The following is a 14758-nucleotide window of genomic DNA, read 5'->3' as shown; positions in this document are numbered from 1 at the left end:
GGCTAACCTGTTTATTGGTCTGAAATGTCCCCATGGCCCGTCAGAGACAGACACGTACCTGCGTCGCTCCCCAGCTCCTGTCGCAGCATCTCTAGGGGAAGGAGAGGACGGGAAAGGTGAGAATTCAGGTCCCCACATTCACGAGGTTTCCCCTTGGTTATTAATGTATCCAGAGTTAACTATGAGCTGGTGACACAGACCAAGGCTGATAATGCAGCCGCTGCAGACAGAGCCAGCCCCACAGGGCTACTCCCATGGGGAAGGGCGATTCATGGAGTTGGGGCTGAGAGACGGAGTGTGGGGTCAGTGACATCACTAGAGTCCCCGACTCCTCCCCAGGGTGGGGGTCTCTCTAACCAGAGGAGACGCCACCCCCAGACTCCCATTCACCTTTGAATCCCAGCAGCACCTCCTGCAGGTGGGCACTTTTCAGAGAGAAATCACTGAGTCTCTTCTCCAGCTCCACATACCCCAGCTCCGGCCTCTGAAATCTCCCATCCTCCCTGCTAGGGAAAGGAGGAGGGGTCAGAAATGGGCCCAGTCCCCAATCCCTGAGCCCAGGAACACTTAAATTCCAGCAAACCTAGATCAGAGCTTTGTAGCCTGAGGTAGTCACTGTCATGGTAAGTCACCCACCCTCAGCCCTGTGCTCACCATGGGCCCAGAGAGATGGGACACTGGGAAACATTGGGGCAAGGAACAGAGACAGGTTCAGGAGCTTTCTCCGGGACACACTAGTTCTGTGGGGAGCAGAGCCACCTCCCACACTGGGATATTCCAGCAACAAGGGATGCCAGCACTGGGATTACATGGAAAGGGAGGAGACACAGATCAAAGAGTGGATGTGTCCCACATGCTCAATGTGGACACAGGCAGAGCCCAGATCTTCAGCAGGGAATGAACGTGGGCCCTTAAACACCAAAAGCCCTGAGCCCTTCAGCTAAACCAGTAACCCTGAGTTGTCCAACTCATTTGGTGGTCAGGGCTGTATTGCACTGTCCGTTATGGTCAGTGGCCCAGGGCATCAATTTAGGACTCCATACCCCACCTCCATTCACAACAGGACACCCACTGCTCTCAGTGGGACCTGCATGCACAAAGAATGAGCAGAGACTCTGCCCTTTGTATAGGAAATACAATTTTAGTTACTGTTATTTATTAAGTCCTTTACTGTCACAATCTGTATCACTACCTGGAGAAACAGCCTCCCTCCCACACATCACCTTATGGCCCCTGCTATTTCTACCCTTCCTTTCCCACCCTCCTTTCTCTATTTATCTCTTGCTTCCTTATCCTGTCTGTCTCTCTTCTGTTTTTATTTCCCTACAGCAACCCCCTATACCCACCCTTCAAAGGCTTCACTCCCACCCCCTCCCCCTTCCACTTGCTCAAGTGATCAGCCATGGAATACTGAATGTTGATATTAAAGTGTTGTCATTTCAGTTGACACGCCAAAGAGATAGACAGAGGACAAGGGCAGTCACACCTCCCAGAGCTGCTGTTTCAGGCTGTGTGCACAATCCAAAAGGCAACACTGTCTCTGTGTCCATTTAGGAGGGCTGCTTTGTAACCAGGAGGGCTAGAAAAGTACTTTTAAAACAATGCAAACTGAGATTCTGCACACTCTGAATACGTGATGCGGCCACATAAATACACCAGACAGGCTGGGTCTGGCCCAGGGGCCATATGTCTGATACTCTCTGGCAGCTAATGAGGTCACACCAGGGCAAACAGACTCTGCCCCTTGCTGAGGCAGCCCCTAGAGAGACACAATCACAGGCACCAAGCCAGTGTGTTACACTGCGGGGGCGGGGGCAGCTCCGAATTCAGTGCAGTTACCAGACCTAACAGACCATGAGGGGAGTGAGACAGAGCCCAGGACTTACCTTCCCCCAGTGCTCCCAGCACCCTAGAGAGGGAGAGAAAGAAGAGGCTGTCAGAGGACTTGTACCAGGCTGGGGAAGCCTCCTGTTCTGCAGGGGAATCACAGTTGGAGCCTCTGGTATTTAGGGAATTTTAGACACTCATGTGCTATCTCCCCCTCCCTACCAGCAGGGACAGTTGCTCTCAGCAGCTCCAGAAACCCCTGCTGGGAGGTGGCCGCAGAGGAAAGTTTCTCCCCAGGAAGAAAATGTTTTTCTGTCTTGAGAGTCAAATTCCCCCAGTGCTGAGAGCCCCACAAGCCCCCTGGTGGGAGTGGGGCTTTAGGCTGGCTCGGGACCTCTGCATGGGGGAGGGGATTTCATCCTCCAAGTGCAAATACAGAGACATTTACAGGAGAGGAGAGAAAATCTTGGAGTTGCAGCGCCAGAACTCCCAGGTCCCATCCCTGGTGCTGCCACAGATTTAGTATGTGATTTGGGCAGGGCTTTGCCCCTCCCTCTGCCTCGCTTTCCCCATTTATCCCACAGGGATAATGCCCCCGACCCCGCTTTGTACAGTGCTTTGAGGTCTAGAGCGGAGAAGTGCCTACAGCAGTGGTTCTCAACTTATTACACAATGTGTTACTTGGGCCACAGGGCAGCAGCAGCCTGAACCCCCGCTGCGTGGGGCCGTCTGGCTGCCCACCCCAGACTCCTGCCCCATGGCTGCCCCAGATCCCAGGGGACCTGCCAGCTGCCCCAACCCCAGACCCTCACCACACGTGGTGGGCCAGCTGCCTGCCCCATAACCCTGTCACAGGGCTGCCCTGGGGCCGGCCGGCACCTCCGGACCCCGCCACGCACGGCGGGCGAGTTGCCCCAGACCTGGCGCTTGCGGGGCTGGCCAGATGTCCCAGACCTCTGACCCCGTGGAGCCGGCGGGCAGCCCCGACACCAGACTCCCGCCACCTGGGGTGGGCCAGCAGCCCCTTTAGCACACAGCTGAGCTGGGCTGCAGTTGTGCTAATTGGGCTGCATGCGGCCCACGGGTTGAGAATCGCTGGCCTATAGGAACAGCACTTATGATCATTGCAATAACAGCCTGACCTGCAGGGGTTGGCTCAGCGGCTGCTGCCCCTTCTCTCCTCCCCTCTCACTGAGCAGGGAAATCTCCCGGGACAGTCTGCAAACGCCCTCATCCCTTCTCTGGACAATGGCTCTCTCTAGCTCTTCCAGCCGGGACAGCAGCCGCTGCTCCTGCTCCTCCAGAAACCCTCGCAGCTCCTTCCACTCCCAGACAATCTTCTGCCTCTCGGCTTCCGTCTGTTTCTGCAATTACAGGGAGAGGGTGGCTCGGTAACAGGGGAGAACCATAAATGCATCTCCCGGCGGGTGGGGGAGTTATTTACCAGAGCACAGGATCTCTTGTGGTGGGGGATGAGACATATATTTAGGCCAGGAAGGGAGGAGGGCTCAGGACTGGGGTGAGCTGTACATCACTAACAGGAGGGCCTGTTCCCCCCTAAACCTCATCAACTTGCACTGAGCCAAACTCTCCATCTCTGCAGTCCACATTTCATCTCCTTCCTCCCCATTCTCCCCCCGCAGCTATAAAGGATCCCCAGTCACTGTAACATGCAGACAGCCCGTGGGCAGGTCTCTGGGCTAACACACAGACTGACCCTCTCCTGCCCAGCAGCCTCTTGCACCCTAAGGGCATCATGTCACCCACATGTCTGACCCTGCCTCCCCCTGGGCTCCAGTGGGGATGGGTCCCTGGCTGAGGCTGGCAGCCCGGGCCCGTCATTCACTGTCACTCAGGGCACTGTGATCCCAGGCAAACCTGAGGGGCAGCGGGCCCTGGGCACCTACCAGCAGCTCCTCGCTTTGCTGCTGCTCCTCGGCTTTGGCTGCTTCTCTCTCCTTTCTCAGAGGGGCCAGACGCTCTCCTGGGGGCTCCTGGAAGAAGCGGGGGAGGGGGTTACACACTGCTGCAAACGGCCTCACAACTGCTAGATTTCAAGGCCCATCCTGCCCTGCAGATGCCCGAGCAGAGTCCCTGGGACGCACTTCGACTTTTTTTCCCCAGGCCTAGTTCAACCTTAGCCAGGAAGCTCTGAGGGGCTGATGATATGGGGACCAGGTTTCCCAGGGAAAACACAGGACCCCTTGGAGAAGTGACTGGGGTGCAGCCCAACCCCCCAGCTCCCAATGTCCCCTGTGCCCACCCACCTCCCCAACAACCCCAATCCCCAGCAGCTCCACGATCCCCAACACCAGCCGTTCCCCCGCACCCAGCCCGGCTCTGACCCCCGATACACCCCCCTCAGCTGCCCCTTGCTCCCGGGCCCAGCCTGGGCTCCGAGCCCCTCCTGCAACTCCCGGGCTCCGTCGCACCGGCCCCCGCAGCCCTTCTCCGGCCGCGGGGAGCTCGGGGACCCCCCCGGGCAGGGGGCGAACCAAATAGCCGGGCCCGGCCCCTCCCGGCAGGAGCGTGTCCGCCCCACCCGTGTCTCCGCCCCCCCGGCCCTGCCCGCTCCGCGCTGCCCCCGGACCCACCGCGCTGCCCCGCGGGCTGCAGGGCTGGAGCAGCCTCCGCGCTGCGCTCCCGGCCCCGGCCATGGCCCCGCTGCCGACACATACACAAAGGGCCCCTCTGTTTGTAGCACGCAGGCGAGGGCTGGAACAGCTAGGCTGGGAGGCAGGAGCCGGGAAAACAAAGCCCGGGGGCGGGGCCCTCGCAGGGACCAGACGCTGCTGCTTCCTCCGTGTGATCCGGGCCCGGGCTGAGCAGCTGCTGCTCCCGAGGGAGCCCGGCATTAACCCCTCCGTGCCCGGCCGGGGGGGCTTTCTGCAGCTGGGACCCGCCCCCTGGGCAGCCCCGGGCCGGAACCCCCGGTGAGTGACAGACCCCGGGGGGGCGCTGGGGCTGGGCAGGAAAGTGACTCTCTGCCCCGGGGAACCTGGGAGAAGCCTCGGAGCTGCCTCAGCCCCAGTGGAGCTGCAGCAGGATCTGCCCCCGGCACCTCGGGGTGAGGGGGGGTTCCCCTTTCGTGTGGGGGGTGGTGTCGGGAAGGGAAGGGGGAAGCCGGAGTTGCAGGGAGGGGGAAGTTCAGTGGGACGGGGGGAGGGGTAGTTGAACTGTTTCTGTGCAGCCAGGAAATTCCCGGGGGGAGGTGAATTAATCGGATCCTTTCCCTCTTCCTCCCACATACGGATACAAATTCTCTCAAGTTTTCCCCCCTTTCTCTCTCAGTAGCATACGTGGCTATAAAATCCAGGGTGATTCCCCCCAAATGATCAGCTCTCTAGTCTCCCCCGATTTCCCCCTGTTCTCTCCATGCTTCTCAAATGTCAATTTAAAATCTTCTCAGCTGTGGGGGGCTATCCCACCCATTTTATCTTCAGCGATTTGTCCTTATTTAGGTGGGAAATTATTCCCCAAAACATGGCTGCCCCTGGAATGGGGATGGGATGAGATACAGGGAAGGGAGGAGCAAGTGTCCCCCATGGGGACTGCCCAGACCTTGGTTTCCCAATCCCACTTGCTGCCCCCAAACTATCAACACAGTTGCCCACGGCCATCAGTTGACAGTCACCTGCCCATCCCCCACTGCTGCCCCCTTCCCTCACCCAGGGAGCCTTCTGGCTCCCCCTCCCTTGCCCTCTTAAATCAGCTCCTCAAAGGGCTCCCTGCTGCCCATGTGAATGGTGGCAATGGGGGGAACCATCACTTTCTGTTTATGTTTTGGACAGTCATATAAAATCCAGTCAAGCAATCCCCTCAGATATCATAATACTATCTAATAATAACAGCAGTATAAAATCCCCTCAGATCTTGGTGCTTTTCTCTCATGTTATCAATTGCGTAGTTTGTGACACGTTTTCTCTGCAAATCTCAAAGATTGATATAAAATACCCTAAACCAGGGGTCAGCAACCTTTTAGAAGTGGTGTGCCAAGTCTTCATTTATTTACTATAATTTAAGGTTTGGCGTGCCAGTCATACATTTTACATTTACAGGGGCCAGCGGACGGAACCCTAGACTGGCAGCAGGCTGAGCAGGGCCGGGACTCCGGCTGGCAGGGGCCGGCGGATGGAACCCCAGACTGGCAGTGGGGGCAGCAGACAGAACCCCAGACCGGCAGTGGGCTGAGCGGCTCAGCCCTGGAGTTCCATCCACCGGCCCCTGCCAGGCGGGGTCCCGGCCGCCAGCCCGCTCAGCCCACTGCTGGTCTGGGGTTCCGTCCATCCTGGAGCTTGCAGGGGGTTAAATTACCCAGTGATCATCTTGCAATCCCGCTTTATTTTACTTAACCTACTTCCTATCACGTTTACATTTTATTACCTATATATTCTTTAACATAACCATTCTCAAATCATTGGGGCATGACAGACTCCAGTGAATCTATCCATGCCACTTGTTATACATGACGAGAAAACAAGCGAGATAGGAATGCAAAAGTGGAGGATTAACAAATCTTGTTCCTGACTTCAGGGAGACTGCTGTTCTCTTATCACCTTTAGAACAAACTTTTTGTCTCTGGATGTTTTTCTACAATTATCACAGACCTTGCAAACTAACAGGCCTGCTTCACTTAGCACAAACTCAGCAGGCTGAGAGCAGGGCCAGCTCCAGGCACCAGCGCAGGAAGCAGGTGCTTGGGGCGGCTAACGGAAAGGGGCAGCACGTCCGGCTCTTCGGTGGCAATTCGGCGGTGGGTCCCTCAGTCCCTCTCGGAGGGAAGGACCGGCCGCCGAATTGCCACTGAAGAATGAAGCGGCGTGGCAGAGCTGCCGCCAAAGTGCCGCCAATCGCGGCTTTATCTTTTTTTTTTTTTCCCCTCTTCGCTGCTTGGCGCAGCAAAAAAGCTGGAGCCGGCCCTGGCTGAGAGACATATTTCTTTCTAATAATACAAGCCAAATCCGGGGTCTGTACTGGACCATATTTTCCCAAAAATAATTAATGTATTAATTATTACTTTTAATCCAACACAGAGGGGAGGGAGAGAGGACAGGGGAAGGAGAGACTGAAAGGGGCAGTGGTAGAAATGAGTGGGGAGAGAGATTTCCAGCTCTCTAATCCACCCAGACACATGTATTGCAGCATCCCTGGGCAGAATCACTTTCCAGTGAACAACAAAAGGATCAGACAGAGGAAAAGCCAGTTCCTGACTCCATATTCCCCCTGCTGGGGTGTGGCTGCTGTGGGGTCAGTGTCCGAGGGAATCCCCCACAGTGACTTCTTTGGTTCTGCTCTTTTCTAGCCTTGTGTTCAAAGACTTTGGCCTTGGCTACACTTGGGAATTCACAGCGCTGTGAAGCGCAAGTGTAGTCGCGCCACGAGAGCTCTCTCGTAGCGCTGTAAGTACTCCACCTCTCCGAGGGGAGTAGCTTGCAGCGCTGTGAGCAAGTGTGCAGTGCTGCAGGCTCTGATTACGCTAGCGCTTTACAGCACTGCACTCGCTGCGCTTGGGGGGGTCGTTTTCACACCCCTGAGCGCAGCAAGTTGCAGCGCTGTACAGCGCCAGTGTAGCCAAGGCCTTTGTTACAGGGTAAGGGGAGGGAGAAGGGAGGTTAAAAATCTCTCTGTGGGCTTAGCCTGGCAGGAGGGGCCAGGTCTACACTGTAATAAAGAGATCAAGCATTTTCCCAGCATGGCAGAATCTAGGGTGTCTGTCTGCAGGGAAAGGGCCTGGGGGAATTCTGATGTGAAATTAACTAAAGCCTGTTCTGAAACCTCCACAACTGCCCTTCTCGCCCTGCCAGGCTGCAGAATGATGTCCATGTTTCGCTCTAGCTCATCCCATCCTCCCATGGGACAGGGGAGAGAAATGGCTGCAGAGGAGCCAGTTCAGGTAGGGATTATTGGGGGGTTGCTGGTGGGTTCCTGCAGGAGGGAGAGGGACAGCAAATACACCGGAGATAGGAAGGTTTGCACAGTCTGGTTTGGAGGTTTGAGCGGGGCAGGAAATGCACAGGGTGGAGAAAGGGAGGAGGGCAGGGTTTGGCAACTCTGCTGGGAGTTGTTTAATAAGCAGCCTAGATTCTAGGAACAGACCCATGAGGTTCAGAGGTGGAAATGCCCTAATTTGTGAAACAGAAAATAACCCACCTACATGGGGCTAGGAAAACTGACCAGACTCCCAGTGCTGGAGCCTGACCCGACTAACCAGTGGCTGCTGTGAGATATGAAAGGGGCACCCACCAGTGAGGTGTAGGGGAGCTGCCCCTCCCTTCATATCCAGCTCCTCACAATGAGGAGGGTGTTGGGCTTCCTACCAGGGAGCTCTTCTTGGACCCTGCTAGTGGCTCCATCTCCTGTATCAGTCTGTGGCTAGTAGGTGTGTGATGGATCTGCTGAGAGAGACAAGGGGTTCTCTCTTCATCCCCTCACCCTGGTGTTTCCTGGATGCTCTGAGCGGGATGGGGGTGGGACTCTGTGACTGCGATCCACCCAGAGCTTCCATTTGATTGGCTCCTCTCCCCCACAAATAGTGGTGCTGTGAGTGGGGCAGCAGGTACTGAGTGTTGGACTCTTGCTCTTTCAGGGGCCGGTGACCTTCGAGGAGGTGGCTGTGTATTTCACGAACCAAGAGTGGGCTCTGCTGGACCCCACTCAGAGAGCCCTCTACAGAGACGTCATGCAGGAGAACTATGAGAATGTGACCTCGCTGGGTAAGGATTCCTGTCCTGTCGGTTATTAGATGGGGAAATGAAGAGATAAGGTTCATGTCAGTCCCTCAATGCCACCTCTACTCTGTCCTCTTTCAGCATCACCCCAACATGCCACTGACACACACACTACCAGAGACCCTCCCCTGCTGCAGAACACTTTGGGAACAGAGCAAAGGAGCAGTATCGCATAGTGTCAAGATCTCCTGTTTGCTCAAGTAAAACTGGGAGTTAGGTCCAGCATAACCAACCGAAGGTTCCTACCCCTGACCTTCTCTCAAGCCCTGAGCCTGCTCCACCCAGATCAGAATGTGCTTGGGGTGTAACAAGCAGGCTGCTGGAGTCAGAGCTGCTGGTCCAGGGTTACTTATCACACAGACACTCCGTGCTTTCTTGAATGCTAGCTGGGGGTATCCAGACAATGGAGCTCCAGCAGCAGAACATTGAAACTCACCCAGGATTACAGATGACAGAACTCCTCACTGGCCTGGATTGCACCCATGCATGTGAAAATGGCCTAGGTTGGTAGTGAAACTTCCTGAGACATGGAGAGTCTTGCTCCCCCTTCACCATGTGTAATAGCCACAATCTCTCTTCTCTACAGGCTCCTTGGATCTTGGAGTGCATCAGTCCTGAAGTCACATGACCTGATTCTTATTTTTCACATTCTGCTTTTCCAGACTAATTAGAGTCTGTTACTCCTGAATTATTGCTTCTAATTTCCCAGTGTTCTCCACACCCAGGGATTTTCATACTCCCTCCCTTTACACTGGACTCACTAGATTCCCTAGTACATAAAACCAGCCATAATGGGTCAGACCAAAGGTCCATCTAGCCCAGTATCCTGTCTTCTGACAGTGGCCAATGCCAGGTGTCCCAGAGGGAATGAACAGAACAGGCAATCAACAAGTGATCCATCACCTGTCGTCTATTCCCAGGTTCTGGCAGTCAGTTACTAGGGACACCATCCCTGCCCATCCTGGCTAATGGGCATTCATGGACCTATCCTCCATGAATTTATCTTGTTCTTTTTTTGAACCCTGTTCAAGTCTTGGCCTTCATAACATCCTCTGGCAAAGAGTTCAACAGGTTGACTGTGTGTTGTGTGAAGAAATACTTCCTTTGGTTTGTTTTAAATCTGCTGCCTATTACTTTCATTGGGTAACTCCTAGTTCTTGTGTTAGGAGAAGGAGTAAATAACATTTCCTTATTTACTTTCTCCACAGCAGTCTTGATTTTATAGACCTCTATCATATCTCCCCTTCGTCGTCTCTTTTCCAAGCTGAAAAGTCCCTGTCTTTTTAATCTCTCCACATATGGAATCTGTTCCATACCCCTAATCATTTTTGTTGCCCTTTTCTGAATCTTTTCGAATTCCAATATATCTTTTTGGAGATGGTGCGACCACATCTGCACACAGTAATCAAGATGTGGGTGTACCATGGATTTATATAGCGGCAATATGATATTTTCTGTCTTCTTATCTATCCCTTTCTTCATGATTCCCAACATTCTGTTCACTTTTTTTTTTTTTTACTGCTGCTGCACGTTGAGTGGATGTTTTCAGAGAACTATCCACAGTGACTCCAAGATCCCTCTCTTGAGTGGAAGCAGCTAATTTAGACCCCATCATTTTATATGTATAGTTGGCATTCACTTTTCCAATGGGCTGCAGTATGTGCTATCCTGACATCTAGCACTGCTGAGATCCTGCATTAAGTGATATCCCTGCCCTTCCTGTTCCCTTTCTCCACTGAACCCCACCAGCCCATGCTTACTGTTCCCAGCTTCCCCAGGACTCTCTCATTGTCTCTGGACCTCTCTGTCAGCAAGAAGCAGTTCCAGGGAGACTTGCCCTCTGTCTGGAGTCTTCAATTCATGGGACATGGATTTACCCTCTCTGTGTTGTAAAAGGCTCTGTCATAATGAGTGTCTGTTACATTAACCACAGTACAATCTGGACTGTTGAACAGCTGTGTCCCCTCAGTTCCCCAAGCTGGGGTGCCTTTTACACTGCTTTACTGTGAGAACAGCCACTCCTGGGCAGTTAACACACAGTCTCCAGCATGTAACTCGCTCCCAGCTACACAGTATTGAGTTCTGCTAGTCAGCGACTCACGAATTACACCTCAGGAGAACATCAGCAAATTGTCAAGTGCCAGATTTCCCCCCCGAAATGTGCCTCTTGCACTGTCCAGCATGCTACTGAACAACACAAGCTCATATCAAATCTGTCATTTCATCAGTGGAAAATGACATGCACCAGGCTTTTATCCCAAAGGGAATTTCCCACACACTTTAATCCAAACACACTGGTTAGATAAAACAATAAAACAAGATTAACTACCAAAAATATATATATATATTTATATATACTACGGGTAATGAGGCATTAAAGTTAGAATTAGTTACAAAAGAAATGCAAGATAAAACACAAACTAACATCTAACTTAACAAGCTAAAATGGATTCAAAGCAAATGTTTCTCTCACCATGTGCTGGCTTTCCTTTCAGCCAGGACTCCCCCTAACCCACCCCTGCCGCCCAAGTTCAGTTCTTCAGGAATTGTCATGAGGAGAGGGAAAAGTGGGGGGAGAGAGTCTCAAGTGTTTTCCCCACCTCTTTTTATAATTCAGTCCTTTGTACTAGAAACATCTTCAATTTTTACCTGAGTTATGGTGACAGGCTGTCTGTTGTGGATGTGAGCTTCAAGTCTTCCCTGTGATGCAATGTAAATGAGTCATAGAATATAGAATCATAGACTATCAGGGTTGGAAGGGACCTCAGGAAGTCATCTAGTCCAATCCCCTGCTCAAAGCAGGACCAATCCCCAACTAAATCATCCCAGCCAGGGCTTTGTCAAGACTGACCTAAAAAACATCTAAGGAAGAAGATTCCACCACCTCCCTAGGTGGTAACCCATTCCAGTGCTTCACCACTCTCCTAGTGAAAACGTTTTTCCTCATATCCAACCTAAGCCTCTCCCACTGCAACTTGAGACCATTACTCCTTGTTCTGTCATCTGGTACCACTGAGAACAGTCTAGATCCATCCTCTTTGGAACCCCCTTTCAGGTAGTTGAAAGCAGCTATCAAATCCCCCCTCATTCTTCTCTTCTGCAGACTAAACAATCCCAGTTCCCTCAGCCTCTCCTCATAAGTCATGTGCTCCAGCCCCCTAATCATTTTTGTTGCCCTCCGCTGGACTCTCTCCAATTTTTCCACATCCTTCTTGTAGTGTGGGGCCCAAAACTGGACACAGTACTCCAGATGAGGACTCACCAATGTCGAATAGAGGGGAATGATCACGTTCCTCAATCTGCTGGCAATGCCCCTACTTATACAGTCCAAAATGCTGTTAGCCTTCTTGGTAACAAGAGCACACTGTTGACTCATATCCAGCTTCTCGTCCACTGTCACCCCTAGATCCTTTTCTGCAGAACTGCTACCTAGCCATTCGGTCCCTAGTCTGTAGCTGTGCATGGGATTCTTCTGTCCTAAGTGCAGGACTCTGCACTTATCCTTGTTGAACCTCATCAGGTTTCTTATGGCCCAATCCTCGAATTTTTCTAGGTCCCTCTGTATCCTATCCCTACCCTCCAGCGTATCTACCACTCCTCCCAGTTTGGTGTCATCTGCAAACTTGCTGAGGGTGCAGTCCATGCCATCCTCCAGATCATTAATGAAGATATTGAACAAAACCGGCCCCAGGACCGACCCTTGGGGCACTCTGCTTGAAACCGGCTGCCAACTAGACATGGAGCCATTGATCACTACCCGTTGAGCCCGACAATCTAGCCAGCTTTCTATCCACCTTATAGTCCATTCATCCAGCCCATACTTCTTTAACTTGCTGGCAAGAATACTGTGGGAGACCATATCAAAAACTTTGCTAAAGTCAAGGAATAACACATTCACTGCTTTCCCCTCATCCACAGAGCCAGTTATCTCCTCATAGAAGGCAATTAGGTTAGTCAGGCATGACTCGCCCATGGTGAATCCATGCTGACTGTTCCTGATCATTTTCCTCTCCTCTAAGTGCTTCAGAATTGATTCCTTGAGGACCTGCTCCATGATTTTTCCTGGGATCGAGGTGAGGCTGACTGGCCTGTAGTTCCCTGGATCCTCCTTCTTCCCTTTTTTAAAGAGTCGTCAGACACTGTGCGGACAAATACCAATAATAAGGTTTATCCTGTGCATGGCATGACGCATCCAAAGCGATGCTCAAATACTCACACTGCTGAAGTTGCGATTCGATGTCACTGTTCAGGTTGGAGATGCTGCATTCTGTTGTGTGGTGTGAAAGCTGCAGGCCAGAAATTTTCTTCTGTAGGTTCTCGTTCTCTGGTGACAGGATTGAAATCACATCAGTGAGGCAATTTTTTATAAGCCCTCCTTCAGAGTAGGGCTTTTTCACATGGGCTGTGTACCAGGCCACATAATAGGAGGCTAACGTTACAGTCTGTGATCGGTTGGCACATCTGTTGGAAAAACTGGGCTTCTACATCTGTTTTTTCAAAATTTTCAGTTTTAAAGTGCAGAGTTCAGAACCTTGGCCTTACCGTTACGTTCAACGAAAAGGTACTTATTCTCCCACTCCGGTTGGAAGCCTCGATTTTCATCTCTGTATTTTCTTTTTTGTTTGCAGATTGTTAGATGGTGTAAGAAAAAATTTGATTAAAAATTTCCACACCAGCTAATCACTGTATGCTTTATTCAAGGAGACACTGGTGCCGGCCAGGGGGTGCTGGACCCCTGGCTTTGTCCCAGGCCCTGTCCCTGACTCCACCCCTTTCCCTAAGTTCCCCCCGCCTCTTCCTGCCCCCTCCCCTGACTCTAGCTGTGTCCTTGCTCCTCCCCCGCCCCCCGAGGCTCCTGCGCATTGCAAAACAGCTGATCGCAGTGGGTGGGAGGCACTGGGGGAGGGAGGGGGGAGGCTGCACACCGTGTCCTTGCTCCTCCTCCCCACCCTCCCAGTGCTAGGGGAAGAAGGGGGCTGCATGCCACATCCTCACTTCTCCACCCTTCCCCCCCAGAGTCTCCTGAACATTACAAAGCAACTGATCGCAGCAGGCAAGAGGCACAGGGGAGGGAGGAGGAGGCGCTGATCGGGGAGGCCGCCTGTGGGTGGGAGGCGCTGGGGGAGGGAAGGGGGGCTCATAGGGCTGCTGGTGGGTGCTGAGCAGCCACCATTTTTTCCCCAGAGTCAGCTCCTAGCAGGAGCCACATATTATCTTCTGAAGATATTTTCCAGAGCCACAGGTTGGCCATCCCTGAGCTGTACAATGAACCCACGGAAAAGACCAAGGGGATACACCTATTGAGTCCACCTGCCCTGACCTTGGCATTTTCAGTGAGGACTGCCCCAGGCACACTGGGTCACACTAAGTACTGAAGTTAAATTAATAGAATGTTTTTTTATGAAATCACCTGAACTCCTTTGTTTTCTTTCATCTGAGCAGGGTTTCCAGTTTCCCAACCTGATGTGATCTCCCAGCTGGAACAAGGGGAAGAGTCATGGGTCCCAGACCTCCAGGGTTCAGAGGAAAGAGAGATCCTGAGAGCTCCCTGCACAGGTGAGGAAACATTAAACCAACTCAGAATCTCTAAGTGCCTGAAGGAAACATCTGGGATGCCCTACAAAGCCCTTGGGAGGTCTCTCAGTTCATTATTGTCCCTAGCAGGGGTCATATCCTCAGGATAACCATAGCTCATGGCTTCCTGTAGATCCTAGCAGACACCAGGAAGTAGCTTCCTCCCTTCCCCCTGCGTATTTGGATGGGATGTGAAGGCTGAATTGACCCCCTCCTCTCTCCTGTTTGGGGGAGTTCAGTTCCTGATTTTTATTTGACCTCTCTCCAGCACTTGTTTTGGTTTGGACTTCCCCTTTCCATCCCTATTTGAGGTTTCTGTCTCTATCACAGCAGGTAATGCAATTCTTTGTGAGAATGAGCAGAATTCTCAGCAGGAAGATGCTGAGCAAGTGGCTAAATATGGAGCATTATCACAGAGATCGAAAAGGAATGTATCCAGGAGTCATGAGCAGGGAAAATCCTGTGAGATTCAGCACAGACCAGAGAGAGAACAGGGAAACCAGCAAGGAGAGAAAGTGGGTAAATATATTTATTCTCAGGGAACTCAGGAGAACCTCAAGGAAACCACAATCCAGCAGGAAATCCTCATGGGAAAGAGAAAAAATACATGCACTGAGGGTGGGAAAAAC

General features: G+C 52.5%; 1 pseudogene; it reads right to left on the bottom strand.

Annotated features, from left to right (window-relative positions):
• LOC112124918 overlaps positions 1–4755 on the bottom strand; it is a 377084-nt pseudogene extending 372329 nt beyond the window's left edge.
• Positions 4756–14758: the final 10003 nt, after the last annotated feature.

The sequence above is a fragment of the Terrapene carolina genome, unplaced genomic scaffold (genome assembly GCF_002925995.2).
Source record: "Terrapene carolina triunguis isolate 2854851 unplaced genomic scaffold, T_m_triunguis-2.0 Scaffold751, whole genome shotgun sequence".
In the NCBI taxonomy this organism is placed as follows: Eukaryota; Metazoa; Chordata; order Testudines; family Emydidae; genus Terrapene; species Terrapene triunguis.
Note: the sequence above shows the minus strand (reverse complement) of the source record. Positions and strands in the feature narration are given on the sequence as shown.